We start from the raw sequence: 18,031 nt of genomic DNA on the forward strand, positions 1-18,031 counted from the left end.
ACATGGACAGTCCTAATGGCCAACGGCAGGCCCTTTAAAAGGGGCATCTGTCTTTGAGTCTGCTTGTATATTTCCTTTATACCACCTGCGAAACGACTTCTATTCTCTTTATACTTTCCTGTTAAATTTCTCTAAAATTTTGGAACTTTATTACCAGCTTGTTCATTATTACTTTTACAGATATTTTTATCATTTCTCAAATTCGTCCCCATAGAGAAGGCGATGACAGCCATAAGGACACTGTGACAGTGTCTCTGCTTAGCACGCCTCCCTTCATCAAGCATGAATCCCCTGTAATCTGGGAAACATTCCTTCCTCAGCTTTTGGTTCCAGTGGAGGTTACCAAGCAGTTTAACCCACCTATGTGTTTACATGATGAGCATGTAACCCAGCTTAGCCAATGATCCCCACCTGTGGTTGGTCCCAGAGATCCCCCCAATGTGAGGATCCTCCTTGGAGCTGATACAGAGGCACCCCAGGTGAGTCTGGTGAGGAAACCGGGGAGAATGAGCCTGGGAGCTGCCATGAAACCTGCCTCTGTCCATGGAGGAAGCTGACTGAGGAAATGGAGCCCAGAAAAGAGGTCGAATCAAGAGAAGAAGGGTGTAGATTTTGAGTCCCGTCTCTGACATTGGGCATTCAGTTCTTCCTTCAGACCTGAGCTACTCAAGATTCTCCCAGAGGATGAGCTTCTTTCAGTCCTTTGGTAGTTCAGGTCGGGTTTCTGCCACTTCCCCGTTGAGGCAGGTGCTAACTGCTAACTGCTTGCGGAAGCACCTCCCACAGTGGCCTGCACGAAGGAGTACCTCCTGGAAGTGAGTAAATTAAAAGGCAGTGTTGTTGTTTTTTTAACAAATGAACTTTAGAAAGCAGAAGAGGGCATTTTAAATTGACGGCTGTCTGCATTTTGATGTTAGAATCAGCACTAATGGCAACATTATGTCATGTTTTTCAGGTTGTACTGAAATGTCAGTGGACCTGACAGTTGAATCAGTTGAAGGGATTTAATCGGTTGAAGTGATTGCAAATATAGACCAATGAGATCCAATGGAAATACAACATGAGCCACATATATAATTTTAAATTTTCTAGTAGTCACATTTTAAAAGCTAAAATGAAACAAGTGAATTTAGTCTTAATATTCTGTTTTATTTAATCCAATATATTAAAAACATAAAATTTTATCATATACTTAATATAAAATCATTCATGGAATATTTTAACATTCTTTTATTTTTTTGTACTGTCTTCCAATCCAGTTTGCATTTTACATTTCTAGTACATTTTAGTTTGGACTAGCCACCATTCCGGTGCTCAGTAGCCACCACATGTGGCAATGGCTGCTGTATTAGACAGCACAGTCATATTCCCTGATTAGAATTCTCATCCCATCACTAACTAGTTCTATCACCTTGGGAACCCTATCTGATTTATTTTAGCCTCAGTTTCCTCATCTGTAATATGGGGATGATGATAACCATTCCTTCATCACTGAGTGGATAAAGATATAGATAAGTATGTCCTAGCCCAGTGATGGCGAACCTATGACACGCGTGCCAGAGGTGACACGCAAACTCATTTTTTTGGTTGATTTTTCTTTGTTAAATGGCATTTAAATATATAAAATAAATATCAAAAATATAAATCTTTGTTTTACTATGGTTGAAAATATCAAAAAATTTCTAAATGTGACACGGCACCAGAGTTAAGTTAGGGTTTTTCAAAATGCTGACACGCCGAGCTCAAAAGGTTCGCCATCACTTCCCTAGCCAGTTTTCCTCAGTGGTTAGAGCATCAGCCCTCAGACTGAAGAGTCATGGGTTCAGTTTGATCAAGGGCACATACCTCAGTTGCAAGCGGGGTCAGGGAAGGTGCAGGAGGCAACCAATCTCTCACATTGGATGTTTCTCTCTGTGTGTCTCTCCCCATCTTTTCCATTCCCTGTAAAAAATCAATGGGGAAAATATTCGTGCTGAGGATTAACCCCAAAAAAGATATAAATAAGTGGATTGGTTGAAGTTCCTGACCACACTGAGCTGTATCCCAGTAGGGAGCATAGACAGCTTACTGTTATGAATGTAGAGAAACAGAATAATGGCAGAGAGTGCTAAATTTAATGGGTATTGAGATGCAGGGGGTGGAGAGAAAGGAGCTACTTAAAGAGGGTTAGCAAGGTGGGCCTCCCTAAGAAGGTGATCCATTACCTGTGAGCTCAACAGTGAGACAGAGCCAATCACATCACCATGGAAGGTGGGAAGGCAGGAGCTCTGTCCCAGCGAACCCCAACATTTTCTGCCAGAGAAACGCAGAGATAAGCATCATGGTGAAGACTCATGTGCTGTAACCAGTAAGCCCACAGCAGCACCAGGTCCTCTCTAAGTGTCAGTGTGATGAGGTGCTGGGGACAGCTTGTCAGAGTCCTGCATGCTCTTCTCAGGCTGCCCCACACCTGTTCACCCCCCTCGAGAGAAAAGACAGTCGCTTTTGACAGAAGGAGATGCATGCTTTGGTGGCATGAAAAATTCAGAGCGAGGTGATGTCAGGCAACTGTGGACTTGGAAGAGGTCGGTACAGGTGCCCTGGGGCCCCGACATCTTCCCTAGGATGCAGGCTTCAGGACGGTCCCAAGCTTGTGAGGTCCTGCAGAGACACTCTCTGGGCGGAGCACCTCAGCTTGCTGCTGCCAAGCGCCAAATGGTCCTGGCTCAGGGCTGGGCCGCTGCTGGCTGTCTTGTTTTTATTCTCTCTGCCTGTTTCTCTTTGAAAGCAAATTGTCTCCCCGGGCTATTATGACATGTCTCAGGCAGCTGGCCTGGCAGCCTCTGGAGTGATTTTGAACTTGCCAAGTAGGTAAGAAAGCTAGAAGGTGAGCAGCTTCTCACATCATCAACAAGGTTCCAAAAGGGTTCATGCCAAGCCTTTGCTCGGCGCCTTAAATGCATCACCAACTCCCAGAGAAAGGTACTACTACTCACACTTTGCAGTAGAGGAAACTGAGGCTCAGAAAGGTTAAGTCACCCCCTCAAAGCCACACAGCAAAAAATGGTGACTCCAAACTGATATTAGGACACAGAGTGAGTCTTTCACAGGTAAGAAACTCAAGCAAGGGAAGAACTTGAACTTGATTCTACCCAGACATTGACTTCACACGCCTCAGTCATGGTGCATTGTTCCCAAGTCTACTCTAAAGACAACAGATAATGAATGGAAAAGACACACTTTAAGGGCATAGAGAGTGCAACATGGGAACAAAATCCAGAGAAAGGGAAGGAAGAATTTGGATCAGCACTGCAAAGCCAGATGCTGAATTCATTAATACATGCCTTTAGGAGTTTTTAGAAGCACAGGATCATAAGATTGCGAGCATAAACCAAATGAGAAATAGAAAATAAAAACAGATTGCATTATTCTTCCTCAAAAGGTCACACTTCCCACCTGCAGCAGTAACTGGAGTTTACATTGGTTGCATCATATGCATACATACAGCCATGGAAGCCTTAATCCCTACCCTTTCTACCCCACCCACCCCAGATTACACAGCCTGCTTCCTTATCAGATTCCATGCTTTCTTTTTTCTTTTCTTTTTTCTTATGATCTCCCTGTCACATTTGTCAATGCTTGTCACTCCCTCTGCTCAATATGGTGTCTTTCTGTGACATCATATAACAGTGTCTTTGTTCTGTGCTGTTCCGTAACAAATGAGCCCAAAATTAAGTGGCTTAAAACACATTTCTTACCTGAGAATTTTTTTAGGGTTTGGCTACCAGAAACAGCTTCATGGAGTCTTCTGTTTCAGGGTCTTCCACAGGCTGCACTCAAGGCGCCTGGGGAAGCCAGGGCTGGGTCTGCCTCCCAGCTCAGGGGTTGGTGGCAGGCTGCAGTGTTCTCAGAGATTGTTGGATGGAGGCCTTCAGTCACCATTGGCTGATCACTGGAGGCAGCTCTCAGTTCCTTGCTATGTGAGCCCTCCATAGGGAGCTTCGTGAGAGCAAGCAAGACAGCAACAGCAGGACAGAGGTCACAGCCTCCTGTAACCGAGTCATAGAAATGACATCACAGTGCTTTCTCTATATTCCATTTGTTAGAAGGAAGTCACCAGATCTAGCCCACACTCAAGGGGAAAGGATTGCATAGGGGTATGACTACCAGGAGGTGGGGGCACTGGCGGTCATCGTAGAAATCTGCCATCACAAAAACCACAATGTCTCTATTTAGTACCATACCTGGTAAGTCAAACGTCTGCTAAGTGATGGCCATGTTTGACATTACATTCTCCTGCTCTCCTACCTGTCCCACTGCCCTTGGGTTCACTTCAACAGGATGGGACCATTATTGTGGCATTAGACATAAGAAAAGTTAAATATCCATCACACCATACACACACACACACACCACACACACTTTTTCTGTCACTGGGAAGTCAGAATAATCTTTCTAAAACCCAAATCTGATCTTGTCACCTCCAGCCCAAAACCTTTCAATGGATCCCCAACAACCTTAACATGTCCTTCTCTTGGCTTGGGAGGCCCTGCATGTTAGACACAGATTTACCCTTCCAATCTCATTTCTCTCCTTCTATGTTTTAGCCATATTTTCTGCCTTTTAGTTCTGTAAACATGCCATTTTCTCTCTCCCCTTTCTAGGCATTTACCAAATCTACTCCCTTACTTCAAGCCCTTGCACCTTAAGGAAAGGGGGAGCCCCTTTTCTTATCTAGAGCAATCATGAGAGCAGAGGTCACACCTAGTAGTTTATCACCCCATCTTTGGTACTCAGCACAGTGCATGGTGGCTGATAATTGCCACGGGGAAGACTGTACCTATGGAAGATAGTGACAGAGGTTGCTCTGACATCACCCCATAGGCAGAGGGGCTGTGGGACTTGCTGGGTACAGGATTTTCTTTGCAGCATCTGCCTCGTGGACTCTACCTCATCCCTGATACTCTCAAAAAGTGGTGACACCATAGCTTCAGGGCACTGTGTTTGTAGGGCAACAAAATGCATAAAGAAGCATTTAGACCAAGTGGTTTTTTTATGAGGGTTCCTGACACATGTTTTTGAGTGAATGAATGACTTAAGAGATCCAAATATACCCATCAATCTTGCAAATGACATTAGCCAGCATTCATTAAATACTTACATCAAGCACAGTGCTAGGTGGTTCACATGTGGCCGTCTCTCATTTAATGTTTACAACAACACTGTGAGTAGATGTAGTTATTCCTGTTTCATGGATGAAGAAAATGAAGTTCATGGAGGCACAGTTACTTGTCCACAGTCGTATTGATAATAAGTAAGTTGTTTCGGGACAAATTAATTGCAATGACAGCTACTGGTAACTAAGCATTTACTATAGGCAACCGTTTACCAGTACTCGATGTGAGTTCTCTCACTTACTGCTCCTAGCATCCCCTTATAATGGGCACTATCATTAGCCCTAAATTAAAGATGAAGAAACTAAGTTGCAGGAAATATAAGAATTCTCTCCCTGGTTACACAGCTAGAACAAGGCAGCACTGGGATTGGCTTTTTGAGTGCATACTTAATTACAGTGATATTTTAACAAAGAATTTTCTTTCCAAATATGAAATATGTCAGTGAGTATATTAAAACTATAAGCTGATAACAGTAGCCAAGGTTAGCCTTTTTCTTCCCTTAAGAAAAAAGACTGGTGTAAATATTCAAGAGATTTGACATCATTACTTTAAGAAAAATACGAAATATATCTTACAGTGAGTTTTAGGTCTACTTGATCGAGAAATCGAGATTAATTTATAGTCAGATATTAACATGCTATTCATCTGAATGTATTCAAGCAAATAAAAGTCTATATATATATAAAAGGCTAATATGCTAAGTGACCGTCCAACTGGTAGCTACGATGCGCACTGACCATGAGGGGGCAGGCACTCAATGCAGGAGTGGCTGAACTGCAGTGACCTAGCAGCGGCAGTTCTCGGGTGATGCACCCCAAAACCAGAGAGGAAACCCGATTCCTTGCAGGGCTGTGCGATTCCACCTTTGGCCGTGGGTTATGTTATTGCTGGGGCACTGTCGGCCAGAATCTGGTTACTGCACACTTGTGTTTGTGTTCCACACCCTGTACAACAGCAACTTTGCAGAGTGCCCTCTCACACTCAGGACCCCTTGGAGGATGTCAGAGAGCTGGTTTCAGCCCAATCCCCGCAGGCCAGGCCGAGGGACCCCACCTACCAGAGGGACCCTGCTCACTCCTCAGATGCCCTTTGAGCCACGGTGCCGCCCGAGGTGTGGTTGGCCAGGGAGGGACCATGGGAGGTTGGCTCCAGGACGTGTCCTGCCCATCTAGCCCAGTTCCACCCCGCCAGCCACCTTCTAATTAATTTCCTTTCAATGTGCACAAATCCGTGCACTGGGTCACTAGTATATTAATAAACAAGGATACTAAAGGTTTTTACTTCCTGCTTCCCTGAAAACAATTACTAAAATGTAATTCAGGATTTTATTTCTCCAACCTGGCTTCTCACTTGCACCCTGAAGGTGATGGCACGGACATTAACTATTCAGCAGCTCCTGGCTTTCTAGTGTAATGTCTCTCTATCCCCAGCACTGGGACTTGAAGCCAGGCCTGCTTGGCTCCCCAGCTTATGCTGTTATAACAACATGAATCAAATGCCCAGGCCACTGTACCAACCACAAAACATGGGGAAAATGTGTCCCTCGAAAACCAAGATGTTTGAAAGCTTTTGGGTGCTTGCACGGGGAAAAGCCACAAACTCTGGTTTCCAGAAGTAATTACACGTGGCTCTCCTCTGAGTCCTTGCTGGGTAACTGATCAGTGGGGGTGGGGGGTGGTGGTGCCCCCTCCAGCTTTCATGGCAAACTGAGATCATTAGAATCAGCTGGAAGGTCCCTGCGGTACATAGTTGCAGGGGCCTCACAGAATCTACAGGCCCGGATTTAGGAACCTGATTCCAGAAGCACCTCAGGAATTCTGATGGCCAGACAGATGGCAGCCCCTACTTTCCCGTAGCCCCTGTCCCCCAGAAGTACTCACCCTCAAGGCCCCCAAACTTGCCACCTCCCTCTTTATGAACTCCATAGGAGGGTCTCCACTGCCTGCTGGTGATTAGGAATAAGCAGGTTTAACCTGAAGACTAGCAGGAGGACTTCCCATTTTCTTGGAGAGTTTTGCCATTGACCTGCCCTCTCCCATGGCAGGTGGTACTCCTTGTTTTGTTTGATTTGACCAAAACACATATTCTTTTCCCGACACCACTTATAAACTCCTTTTTCTAACATTAAATATAGGATGATGATGATGATATCTATTGCCATCGATGGGACACCTACTATGCACTCTACAAAGATTATCTGTCATCTCTGCAAAGCTGCGGTTTATACCTCCTGGTTTGCAAATGAGGAAACGAAGGCTCCGCGACCTTAATTAACTTGTCCAAACGTGTCCACCCAACTAATGGCAGAACCAGGCTGTGGATCCAGATGATTTTAACCCCAGAGCCCAGGTTCCTTCCAGTTCCCACCGCCCGTGTCATCTTGGGCAAGTACCCAGCTGAGCAATGTCGCTTTGATGAAAAGAAAGAATCCATGTAAAACTCCTGGCACAGAACACCAGGTAAGTTGTTCCGTATACCAGTTTCTCAGACCCTCTTGGAAAGCACTCCTCCCTCAAAAGGAAACGTTGTAAACGATATTGGAGGCACTGCCACCCGCCTACCTCTCCGGAGTCTCAAAGGTTACCAGCTCTTGGACTCTGAGAAGCCCCACAGCAGGGAATGTAGTCTCACTGACTGCCCCCACCCCCCACCCCTAGAAGACATGTTTGTTTAAATCACTTAAATCCAGCCCAATATTTTCGTCCTGCCCAGAAGGAAGGGGCCTGGTGCTCCCGATTGGGAGGGAGCTGCTTTAATGATCTCTCGCTCTGCCGGGAAAGGCCCTGCTGGAGGGGCAGGCGGTGGACGCTCTGGCTTTGATACCAGCGGCTAATCCCTGGCCCAACTTGACACTGTCGCTTAGCAACGTGTCCTTTCCCCTTTCATTCTGTGCCTCTGAGGACACTTCCTCTCCTCTGGCTTCTCCTCAGCTGGGCGCTTGGGGCCCCTTAAGCCGCATTTACACAGAGAAGCAGAAGCCAAAGGCCCCGTGCGCATATTTATGTTAATAGCGCTGAGGGGAGAACAGCCAGTTCTGGAGGCTGCTTTCCAAATGCCACATAAATCAGTCAGGAGAAAAGTTACTATGTTCACAGAGACGCCGCCAGAGCGGAGCAGCAGGTCTTGGCAATGCATCATCCCCTCTCCACGCCAGCCCCTCCCACCCCCCCAACCCCAAACCTCCCACCCCTAGGCCGCCTTCCGCACCCTCCATCCTCGGAAAGAGGGGATGAAGGACTTCACGGAGGTGGACGATTCTAAGTCAGAAGGGACCTTGGAGATTATCTATGCTAAATCACATGGAAGCTTCTAGTAAATGCCTGTCTGGGGCCTTTCCGCGGCGATTCTGGTGCTGTTGTGTGGAGGCGGCTCAGGAAGACTGTGAAGCTCTCCGGGTGATGTCAGCAAGGCTGGAGTGCTGACAGCCCCAGCCCCAGGCCAGGCAGGACAGGGAGGAAACCCCTGGCTCTGCAGGGCGCCAGTGCTACCTGGGGGCACCTGCGGGGAGGCAGCGGCCTTAGGGGAGCTGTGCACCCAGCACACCCGGGGCGCTTGCTGCACTCGCTCTCACCGCCCCCACCCCCTGGCTCCACCTGCACCACGGAGGGGATCTTTGGTGGAACCCAGCACACAGATGTTGAGAAAGCCTGGGCCGTTTTGACATCTAAGAACACTACTAGCCTGGTGGAAAGGCCGCCCACATGGGAGCTAGGAAAGCTGAGGTTCAAATCTGGGGTCCATCAGGTATGCACTGTGGCTGCTTAGTCAAGTACTGTGACCTCACTGAGCCTCAGATACTTCACCCACAAAAAGGGACCCAGCTTCGAGCTCTCCCTCCTTCAGGCGTGCAGCTCAAGTCACTTCTCCGTGGGAGTCCAGGCTGAGCTTCCCCACTGCCCCTCCGACACACTGACCCAAGAGCACCCCCAACTTCTCCTTTATAACACGGACCATCCCATAGTAGGTTTAATAGGTGGGTTTTGAGTGAACAAATACATAATTGATAATGATTAACTATATGTGGAATGATTCCTCACTCTGGTGTCTGCCACCAGCATTTAAGTTAGATGAGAAAGGACTGATCTGCCCTGTTTGTTGCTGCAGCCACAGTGCCCGCATGCACCTTGCACTCAATAGACTTTGCAGAACAAACAAGTGGCTGTGCAACAAATGACTGATAGTAATGAAGCACCTGGCATGTAGCAAACATGCATCAAACTTTGGCTGTTATAAATGTCGACATAAGAAACATGCAAACCTGTAAAGAAGTTTTTATGAGTTGTCAGGAAGCAAAAATCTCAATGGATTGAGAAAATGTTCCTGACAATGACAGTTTGGCAGCTTATTTTATACACTAGAGTCCCAGTGCAAGAATTTGTGCACCAGTGGGGTCCCTTGGCCTGGCCTGCGGGATCGGGTTGATACTGGCTCTCTGACATCCCCCAAGGGGTCCTGGATTGCGAGAGGGTGGAGGCCAGGCTGAGGGACCCCACTGGTGCACGATCGGGGCCTGGGAGGGACTCGGGAGGTTGGCCAGCTGGGGAGGGACCATGGGAGCACTCCTGGGCATGTCTAGCCCATCTCACTCAGTCTCGATTGGCCAGACCCCAGAAGCAAGCTAACCTACCAGTTGGAGCGTCTGCCCCCTTGTAGTCAGTGCACATCATAGCGAGCGGTTGAGTGGCCTTAGCGTATCATTAGCATATTACGCTTTGATTGGTTGAATGGAGAACCAGAGGACCAGACACTTAGCATATTAGGCTTTTATTATATAGGATTAGAATCAAAGGAGGAGCCATAAGGAGGGTTACATAGACTCCATTGTTGGCGAGAGAAAGCAGAGCTGGGAAGTCTCTGGAATTGGATAAAGGTAAAATGGAAAGACACTAATTCTTTTACATTGGTGGGTACAAGAGTTAATAATTCACATTTCAGCACACAGAGATGGTGTTCGGGGAACAAGGTAATAATGAGGGCTCTGTGGTCTCTGCTCTGGTGCTGTGGTTGTGCCCTGAGGAGTCCGGAAAATAGAAATTATCCTGATAAGGATAGTTCCAAAGGTCTGTTGCCTTAGATGCAGAAAGACAACAGACAGGCTCACTTAAGGTAAAGAGTGACCGTTGTCAAGGAAGCTACAGGCCTAAGACTTACTTAACTACTTGTTATGACCTGCTTTTAATTAGGAATTATGTTCAGACCATCCTATATAGCTACTTTCAGTTTGCAAGGTTTCATATTGGGTGGAGGGAAGCTAGAAAAAAGTGGCAGGCTGCCTTTGCCCACTAAAATGTGCTAGAAACCCAACTGGTTCTTGCACACTCCCAGCCTCAACTGATGCAATCCACGTGCACACACACATACACACACATTTGCAGACTGTAATGGCTATTCACATGGTGTTCCTTGGTTCTCTCTTGAGAATGTTTTAGATCAGGGGTCCTCAAACTAAGGCCCACGGGCCACATGCAAATACAAATATTGTATTTGTTCCCGTTTTGATTTTTTACTTCAAAATAAGATATGTGCAGTGTGCATAGGAATTTGTTCATAGTTTTTTTTTAACTATAGTCCGGCCCTCCAACGGCCTGAGGGACAGTGAACTGGCCCCCTGTTTAAAAGTTTGAGGACCCCTGTTTTAGATCATAAACTCTTTGAGGGTAGTAACTATAGCTTTGGCTCCCACAGTAGCTAATGACAGGTTTGTGGAGGCAACACTGTCTTGATCCCAGCACCAGTCAAACATACACATGATGGGGGCCAAACACCGGTGGTGATATCCGGATTTCCCCATTGGCCACCATGCTGTGATCTGGGGGAAGTTGGCAACTGGTAGGACTCAGAGTGGAGGTGAAATTCACATTCTTGGGGAAGGGAATTCAGAATGAGTCTAGGGGTAGATGTTTCTGGAAATTATTCTGGGTGATGCCTTGTCTCTCTCTCTACATTAGCATAGAAATCAAGAGCTTCTCAAATTTTCGCTCTAATAGCTTTCGTTTAGTTAGAAGTTACTGTACCTCAGATGCTACACCATGTGCTTTACAGACATAATTTCATTTCATTCCTTTTACTCTGAGGGTTCGTAATCAGCATTGTCAGTATCTTACAGAGGAGAAAACTGAGGCTGGGATTAATTTGCTAAAGGTCACAAACACCAGTACAAGAAAAGACCAGCACTGGCAGCAGCCCAACCAGATGATTCCAGGGCCTTAATTCATTCAAAAAATATGTATTGAGCACTATTATGTGCCATGTTTGTTTTCTAGTGGCAAAGAATATATTATAAAAGTCCACGCTTTGTAAACGTAGGTTCTGTCAGGAGGAGACAAACCACAACAAATAACAAATCTAAACACTAAGTAAATCATGTGATCTGCTAGGAAGTGATAGTGAGAAAAACAGGGCAATGCCAAAAGGATGGGGGATGGGCTGGAACTATGTAAGGGCAGGGGGAAGAGTCTGTGATGCAGGTTTGCAGTTTTACGCAGGTGCTCAGAGAGGCCCCAGTGATTAAGTCACATGGGGGAAGAAGGAAAGACTTTAAGAAGGTCTAAATTACACTATGTTCATTCTGCTTCCCTAACACGAATGGGTGAATAAGTGAGTACAACCACTACCAAGTAAGTACCTGCTATGGGTCAGGTGCTGCGCTAAGCACTATATCCACAATTTCCCATTGAATTTTCTTAATGATTCTATCACAAGAGCAACTTTGTTTTTCAGAAGAGGAAACTGAGGTTCAGAAAGGATAAGAATATTGCTCAAAATTATTCAGTTAATAAACGATGGGGCTGGGATTTCAGCTTGACTCCTTCAACTCCAAATCCCCTGCTCTTTGCCACCACCATGCTGATGAGAAGTGGGGAACTTGGGGGCTTGGACAAGGAGGCATAGCATTGAGCACCCCCCGCCCTCCCTTCACTCCCTCAGGGGCAAGGCTGCTCTCCTGCTGGGGCTGCGTGTTCACAACTGGAGGTGCCACAATTGACCTATGTTGTTCCCTCCATGTAGCATCTGCCTTGTATGTCCTCCTGTTTCCCCACATGGTTTTGAAATCTACTTCTTTAACAGTTAGAGCAAACAGATGTGAAGAAGCAATTCCTGAAGAGATAGACCACTGGCAAATGTCAGAACACACGTGGTTTCTGGAAGCTTCCCAGGGGGCTGCTTTTTCACATAGGAACAGTGGCACCCCAGCCACTAGAGGTAAGAGGCTAAGCATCTTTCTAGGGTGCTTTTGAAGGAACCAGTCATATACTTGACAGTCTTGTTCTTGACTTGGCAAGCGTGGCTTCCATGAGTGATCTCCCCCAAGTCTTACCTAATCTCCTCACACTGCAGTTTCTCTTTCCAATGGAGATTAGGATCTCAATGGTCTAAGAGGACGTTACTTGCACAATACAGCTCTCTCCAGCCTGTAATGTATTTGTCTCACAAGGGTAACAATGCAGTCTTGTCAAATGACATCCACTTGGACGTCTGTGAGCGAAAGAAGTGGGTCTCTTGAGACTGAGGCGTGAATGTAAATGACTGATGTGTGAGTATTTGAAAAGTTAGGAGCATCATGAAAATACACTTTGGAGATAATAAGGAAGAGGAGGAAGGATCTTTATTTCTGGTCAGCCCAGAGTTTCACAACCTCGGTCTACCCTTTGATCCCAAGCCAATTCCAAAGCATTGATTCTGTGCTTTGTACCCACGGTACATACATATATTGAATATTTAGATATAACAATGACAACTAGTATTCATTAACATTTTTATGTTCTGAAAGCACTGACTTGTTTAATCTCATTCAAGTGACAAAACAATCCAGTTAATGGACTGTGGTGATTTAAATCTTTTTTTCCAAATGAGAAAACTGAGGCAATAGAAGTTCAATAGCTTTCCAAGGTCAGAGATGATGAATGACAAGAGTGTAACTCAAGCCCAGGTGCCCTGAGCCAAACTGTTATATTTGTCTTGACAAGGGATGGATGTTTAGTACCAGATGCATTCAGAACACTAACAGTATGATCATAATCTACCTGTTTCTGTTTATTCAGGGTCCTTTCTGTCTCTCTCCCTCCCTCCCTCCCTCTTTCTCTCTCTTTGTCTCAACTTAGATTATTTCAGGGTGAAATGTGTAGAAAAGCTTCATTGTAAGGTGGCTTCATGCAGGCATTCTGGATATCTGGGGACCTAGTGTGGGTTCTTGGCTTCACACAGGAAAGAATTCAAAGACGAGACAACACAGAGTCTAAAATGAGAGTGAGTTCTGGGTGAAGAAGTGGGACAGAGAGTGGGCTACACCACAGACCAAGCAGCTCCTCTTTAGTGACATTTCCTTCCTTTATTAAGGTTAATTTAATCAGGGGTAGGCATTTGATAAGAGGGGGAGGGATGTTCAGGATTTTTCTGGTAAACGGTAGAGATTTCTGGGAAGAGCTCCACTGGCCATTTTGTGTCCTTATGTGGGCTTTCTGTTTGTGGGGTGTGGGGTGAGCTGTTTAGCATGCTTATGTATTACAGTGAGCACATAATGAGCCTGGGGTTACCATAAAGTGAAATTAGTTACCATGTTGGATGGAGCTGTTCTCTGTGGGTTTTAAGCCATAAATCTGGTGGGGGATGGGGATGATCTTACTTCCTTATTGACAGTTCCTGTACTATCGATCGCAGCTGTTTCACCATATACACGATCTCAGTCTCATCTACAGTGTGATCCTGTGTTAAAGACTCCAAGAGAGACACTGTAATGAGACCTTAGTGAGGTGCTCTGGGGCTCTGAGCTGGCTGCATGCCCTGGTACCTCACAGGAGGTAATATTCTCACTCAGAGCAGCATCTAGCAAGGCCTCCCATAACCCTGTGGGCCCACACAGAGGAAGAGATGATCCAGGTCATCAGAGTCAAGGCCAGCCCCTCATCCCCCAAGGCTCTTCCTGGTGAGTCCTTTACATTTGCCACACTGTGATGTATTTGTCTGTCCAATATCCGTCTCCCCTTGACTGAGCTATGTACAGCATAAGGACCAGGAGGACAATGTTTGCCTTGCTAACCACTATCCCCTTGGCTCACAGCACAGTCTCAGGCACCTGGTAAGCACTGGCAAATATGTGGAAATGAAGAATTGATGGAGTAACAATAGCCTAATGTCTTTTTCCCTAGGAACACTGCATTTTGAAAGAAGATTCTAATCAAAGAAGATTCTTACCTCATTAGAATTCACATGGAAGGAGTTCCACATGGAAGGCCCGGTCTGGATTAAGTGTGAAAAGTGCATCTTTCCTGCGTTTCTCAAATAGTACCCCATCATATGCCTTGACATTCAATCAGTCTCATCACCAAAACCAAGAGTGGCTGGACCTCAAAGAATGGGAACTTTGAGGAAGCTGAGAAAAAAAGCGTCTGGGATGTGATTTCACTTCACCCAAATCTCCTGTGAGCCTCTGGTTATTCTCTCCTGAATGCAAGGCCTACGAAAAGCGGTCTTAAGTCGCAGCCTGGAAGGCCGAGTTCTTGTAGGACAAAAATAATCCCAATCAACTGCTGGCCCTGCTGGGTCCATCTGTTCTTGGAATTAAGTCCTTCTTTTCATTTTATTCAAACTGAAGAAACTTTCTGGCAAGGTGTCAGGTTTCAAACAGAAATGTCATCCAAGGGCTCGTGAGGCCAAGGTCTGAGCAAACTTGAATCAATTTATGCTTTGGGTAAGAATTCACTTGGAATTTAGTGGTCTGGTGGGTCCATTTGTGAAATGCTCCTCATTTTCAAGTGCTGGACTAAATCTTGCAAGGAGCTGGGTATAAAGTCAACATCAGAGGCCCATGTGACTTCTACCCAATGTGAGGGTTAGCAGTAAATGGGTTGCAGGGCACACTAGAGTGATCTTCCCCAGCATAAGAGCAGAAAAGAACTGGGACATGTTCTAAGTTCTAATTTAAACCTTGCTCTATGTATGAACCAGTCAAAACTAACCCTATTGATGATAATAACAGCAAGAACCTTTAATGAATACTTACTATATCCCAGGCTATGTGCTAGGTACCTTACATTTACTGATCAATTAATCCTCTTGATAATTACACAAAATGGATTTTTATTATTTTCTCTATTTCATAGTTGAAAATAAAACAGAGAAACAGAGCTTCAGAAACATGCACCAGCTTAAAAAAATCCTCACCTGAGGATATGTTTTATTGATTTTAGAGAGAGAAGGAGGGAGAGAAAGAGAGAGAAACATTTATGTGAGAGAGAACCATTGATTGGTTGCCTCCCATGGGCACCCTGACCAGGAATTGAACCCACAACCTTTTGGTGAATGGGACAATGCTCCAACCAAATGAGACACTCGGCCAAGGCTTCACCAGCTTTTAAGCCAGCAAAGACCAGCATTTGGACAATTTGCCTCCAGAACATCTGCTCTTAATGCTTGTCAGGAACTGACTGGGTAATGAGCCCACATGCAGGAATATAAATAAGCTCACTGCAGGTGTAGTTGAAATATCACACCCTTTACAGCACTTTTCAGAACTCAGACTCCATTTTGGTGTCAAAGATACATAAGCCTCATAGAAAAACTTGATTTTTCCCCCTCCTAGCTCTCATATAAAGAGAAAGCACTAAGATAATTAACTGGAAAATCAAGTCTCCAAGTCTTTGTACCTCATACCAGAACACTGGACTGGCCAACATTCCTCCTCATCCCATGGGATGCTGAAGACTTATTTAAATCGCTTTTTTTGCACTCTTAGCATTTGGGTGAAGATACACCAGGGATTGTCTAGGATTCGGACAGCCTTGAAGATCAGCATAAAAAGCAACACAGCAGTAAGAAGAAGCCCTGATCGGGGTTGGCAGGCCTCAGCCACCCACTAAGTGATTTATGACTATACACATGCTCTTTGCAGCAGGCTTGACTCAAACCCAAACCTAATCAACAGATATGTGAAAAGATGCCCAACTCCAGGAATAGGGATGGAAATGCAAATTAAATGACATTTCTCACATATTAATTTGTCGAAAATTTCTAACTTGGATAATATCAATCATAGCAACAATAAGGAGAAACGGGTACTTTCTGCTGATGAAAATATGCATTGGTACAGTCATTTTGGAAGTATTAAAAATGTACACCCCCTGTGAGCCAGCAATTCTTTTTTGGTATCTACCATTAAGAAGTGTTTATACATATTCATAAGAATGTGCATTGCACCATCATTTGTGCTGTCAAAAAACTAGAGATAGCTAAAACGTAATATATCCATACCACGCAATGTTACACCGGCAGCTCATAAAAAGGCAGATCTCTATGTCCTGATAATAAAAATTCTTCAGTTAAAAACCCACACAACATGGTGTCATCCAATGCTATTAACACACCCCCATGCATACACACAATGTATAGAAAGAAATGGGAAAACACAAACTCAGAGGTGAGATTAGCTCTGGGGAAGCTCCAGGGATGACACAGTGGTCATGTGTACCACCCAACATTCATTCACTCAGCAAGTATTGTCTAGAACATTCTGTGCCAGGCACTGATGCTGCTTTGTGATCAAGAAAGCAGATAAATGTCCTTGCAACCATGATTGTTTTGTTATGTATGTTTATAGAATAAGAATATACTCATATATAATTTGTGTAAGTAAAAATAAAAGCAAATTAAATACACATTTTTATATTAATAAAGCAGCAAGTGACTATTTACTTTGGCTTCTGGCAGTCCTTGCGAACAGTCCCAACCATAAATTACTGCTATGGCTACTGTAATCCCTAAAGGGTTCCCTTTGGATGGTTGGCACAGACAGGGGTGCAGTGACAGCCTCGCACAGCACAGACTTGCACAAAGGTTGTTCATTGCTTCCATTAATATTCCTTGGGAGCATCATTAGGCACAAAATATGAGTAAATCCCCATCAATTATACGCATATTCACCAAAAGACATATACGGGAATGGTCTTAGCATCACTATCAAGAGCAGCTCCCAAATGGAAACCACCTAAATGTACTATACTCACACAAAAGAATACTGTATGCCAATGAAAATCAATGTATTAAAACCATATGCAACAATGTTGATGAAGCTCTCCAATATAGTGTTGAATGAAGGAAGCCTGGTACAAGAATCACCTCCTGCATAATTCCATTTCTATGACATTCAATGACAGGCACAAAGAACATACAACACTAGAAGGCAGGATACCCACTACTCTTGGCCGGGAGGAGTATACAGGGTGCATTGTGGAGACTTTGAGGAGTGCTAGAGATGTTCAGCTTCTTGCTCTGTGTGCAGTTATGGCAAATGGTTAGTTTACAAAAATTTGTTGAGTTTTACAGTTATGATTTGTAACTTCTTTGTAGGTATATTCTACTTCCTTCGATAGTTTTAAAAAATTAAAACATAAAACCCTAAAATCCAATCTGTGTTTTTTGAATCTCATCTTTGGCAATCACATGCCTTCTCTGGACTTCAGTTTTAGCATTTATAAAATGGGAGCGGGGTTTGCTGGCTGATCTGTAAGGGCCCTTCCAGCTGTATGGTTCTGTGTATTACGTCTTCCATTCCAATTTCTGAAGCAATGGAAAAAAATTGAGAATGAGCCTTGGGTCATTTGTTATTAGAATTTATAGAAGGCTTACAATGTCACACATATCCCATTTTCAAGGCATTTGTTGTAAATTAAAGCTACAACCAATGAACCAGGGAAATGCTGTCTTCCAGGAAAATGCACATAACTAATTCTTTCCGCAAGTGCTCATGGGATAAGTGTGAATATGCCAAATGCTGCTTCTGCCAAGCCCCTTCCTGTCATGCTAATTCATACATCCTAACTCATATAGTAAGCAAGAGACCAGGCTGTTCCTGGGAGGAAGGAGGCAGCAACCATGCTCAA

General features: G+C 44.8%; 1 protein-coding gene across 7 annotated transcripts in view; it reads left to right on the forward strand.

The window, feature by feature from the left end:
* The window catches only part of LOC138992274 (uncharacterized), a 288,887-nt gene extending 271,351 nt beyond the window's left edge, over positions 1-17,536 (forward strand). For all 7 annotated transcript variants that reach the window (XR_011468079.1, XR_011468080.1, XR_011468083.1 and 4 more), the window contains 3 exons: positions 7,291-7,615; positions 12,225-12,359; positions 14,303-17,536. The gene's annotated coding sequence lies outside the window, so the exon portion shown is untranslated. The remainder of the gene's footprint in view (positions 1-7,290; positions 7,616-12,224; positions 12,360-14,302) is intronic.
* Positions 17,537-18,031: the final 495 nt, after the last annotated feature.

This window comes from Myotis yumanensis, unplaced genomic scaffold (assembly GCF_028538775.1).
Source record: "Myotis yumanensis isolate MYYU_CA2020_CCGP unplaced genomic scaffold, mMyoYum1.0.hap1 SCAF_14, whole genome shotgun sequence".
NCBI lineage: Eukaryota > Metazoa > Chordata > Mammalia > Chiroptera > Vespertilionidae > Myotis > Myotis yumanensis.